The following is a 2829-nucleotide window of genomic DNA, read 5'->3' as shown; positions in this document are numbered from 1 at the left end:
GGCCCTGGGGAGAGAGTCTGACTGTGGCTGGTCCACCCATGCAGGTAAGGGGCTTCCATAACAGGGGCTGCCAAAGGCATAGTGAGTCAGCCACAACCATGAGGCCCCAGGATCACTACTCAGGAGTGTGTACATCTCTGTGCACATGAGCCTGAGTGTGTGTGCAGGAGTGTGTGTGCGTGTCTGTGTATACTGGGACAAATCCAAGGTGGTCTGTGGCATGTGTGTTGGTGTGAGTGCATGGTCTTGTTTTTCTCTCTGGCTCTTCCCTGGGGTGGAAAAGCTCTCTAGGCAGATACTCCAAGGTGTCTGTCCCTCACAGTGTCTGGTCTGACCTCTAGTCCAAGGGGGATCTTCCAGGAGACGGCAGCTGGACTCCCCATGTTAGGCCTCACCTTGCCTTGACATCAAGCTGCAGTCCATCCAGCCCTGAGTCAGAGTGGGCGAGAGAAGGAAGGGAGAGCCCTTGGGTTCCTACCCCACATCCTGGATCTGGGGCCTGAGCCAACCCTGAAGCAGCCTGAAGGCTGCAAATCAGTATGGCAGTGAGCAGCCTTGCCTTTTTCTCAAGCCCCAGAGCAGACACAGACGCTTTGACCATGCACGGCCAGGTTCATGCATGGTCACCTTCTCATTAGGTCAAGGGTGTACAGGCCCCATGGAGGAAGCTCAAAAGGGTCTCAGGTGTCTCAAGGGAGGCCTCATGACCAAGCACAACTCATACTGACAGTGGCAAATGAGAGAGTGCTGGCATACATACATAGGTACCCCTTACCCAGTCCTGTGCCCCTAACATGATAGCCTTAGGTCTGTTTGAACTGGGGTAGCCTGGACAACATCCACATCCCCCCAAAGCTGATGGGCACCACCACGGCCCTACGTGGATCATGCTAGACAATCTGACCACTTTGCTTGAACGACGTTGCCGAGAGACAAGGGACATAGCTGGGTCTGCACTCGAAGGTCTTTGGTTATACAAAACTATGCCTTGTTCCCAGGCCCTTGCTCTTGGATCCTGAAGCTAGATTCAGATACACTGGACTGACAGACTGAGACCTTCCAGCCTACCCAGCAGACCGAGATGTACCCCAGAACGCAGAGGCCCTTATACCCAGAGACAAGGTAGTGTTCTTCATCCAGGGCATTTCCCCGGGGACACGGTGGGACTTGTGTCCCACCAAGGCAGGGCTGAGGCCTATTCAGTTGGAGGGGAAGGCTGCCAAGGCTCCTTCCCAGCAGTGCCTGGTGTCTGTCTGACCTGTGTTGTTGGCAGGCTGCCTAGCACTGCAGCCCAGCTAACGGGAACTGCCGAGAGTGAGTCATCCCAATGCTCACTGGCTCACCTGGGCCCTGACTTCTGTGGGGAGTTCCCGCTTGTACCTAAGACTGTGTGCACCAGTGTGCACATACATCTGTGTCCTGTTACACTTGGGGGTGTGTGCGTGTGTGTGCATGTCTGAGTATACGGGGACAAATCCAAGGTGGCCTGTGGTGTGTGTGCTGGCCTGAGTACATGGTTTTGTTCCTGTGTCTGTGTGGCTCTTCTGCTGTGGCTTAGCCTCCCCTGGTTCCCACCCCATCTTCTTACCCTAGAAAAAGTGGTGTGCATACCTCCCTCTCTGTCCACCTGGCACAGCCAGTGCACTGTCTGGGACATTTTTCTCCCTCAGATCTGCACCAGGCTGGGGTCAGCCAACTCTGCTTCTGTGGAAGCAGAACTTGGGCCTTTCTCTCCCCCAAATGTGTTCCCTCCTGCACGGTGCCCAGGTAGAGGCTGGTGAGATCCTGCCTTCTCCCATCAAGCCCTTACCCAGTCCTCTTTGTCAGCATCCCACCCAACCTCACTGCCCTTGTCCAGCAGCTCTTGATTTTTCAGAATGCCTCCCCCAAGCTTCGACCTGGAGCCCCCAACAGTCCCAGCAGGCCATGTTCAGTACCTGCTCTCTTGCCCATCCTGAGAACCCATATTGTCTCTGCACTGACAGGAATAGTTCCCACACTTGTCTTGCTCACAGCTCCCTAGGTTGCCAGGACCTTCCAGGAGCCCTCCCTAGCCATCCAGCACTGCCCCCACTGTACCTGCGTTGTCGTGCAGCCCAGGGGCCAAGCCAGGAGAGTCCTGTCATGGCCAGGTCCCAGGTGCCAGGCTCTTTACAAAAAACACTGAAAAGACAAATCCTGCCTTGGGGCTGTAGGATGGCTCCAATGCTGGCTGTTCTCCTGGACGGCCTACGGGGGATCTGCCCAGGGCACCATGTCCAAACTAGTGGCTTCTAGCCTGTCCTTGCATCTGCTTTACTGTCTCTTCTCTTTTGCCCCCTGGACCCCATCTTCTCCTGAGGAGCTCAGATCGCAAGCTGTCATTTCCCTTGACTGCCTATGCTCCACTGCAAGGAAGCCCTGGATTCCGGGTGCAGGGATCTGGTGGCCCCTGGAGGAACTTGACAAATCTCTGCCCTAGAAACTCAATCTGGAGGAGGGAGGGGATGAGGTCAGCTGGGGGTAGGGCAGACGACAGGGGCCTGGGTCCGACGGGGCGGGTCCGTTATAGGGCGGGGCCTCAGCTTCGGCAACCAATGGGCTGAATGAGACCGGCGGCACCGCCCGCGCCGTCTCTGCCGAGTGGTCAGCGCGGGCTGGGCGGACCAGGGCGGGGCGGTAGCCAAGGTCTGGAGGTACCCCAAGCTCGTAAGCCGCAGTCACAGCCCGGCTGCCCGCGGCAGCACAGGGTACCGAAGCTGTGGGCTCCGCCCTTCTCCAGGCGCATCAGCTCCTGGCCTTGACTGGACGCGCAGGGCCGCCGCCCGGCCCGCACCACCAGCCGCCAAG

The sequence above is a fragment of the Onychomys torridus genome, chromosome 14 (assembly GCF_903995425.1).
Source record: "Onychomys torridus chromosome 14, mOncTor1.1, whole genome shotgun sequence".
In the NCBI taxonomy this organism is placed as follows: Eukaryota; Metazoa; Chordata; class Mammalia; order Rodentia; family Cricetidae; genus Onychomys; species Onychomys torridus.
This window is presented reverse-complemented; position numbering follows the sequence as displayed.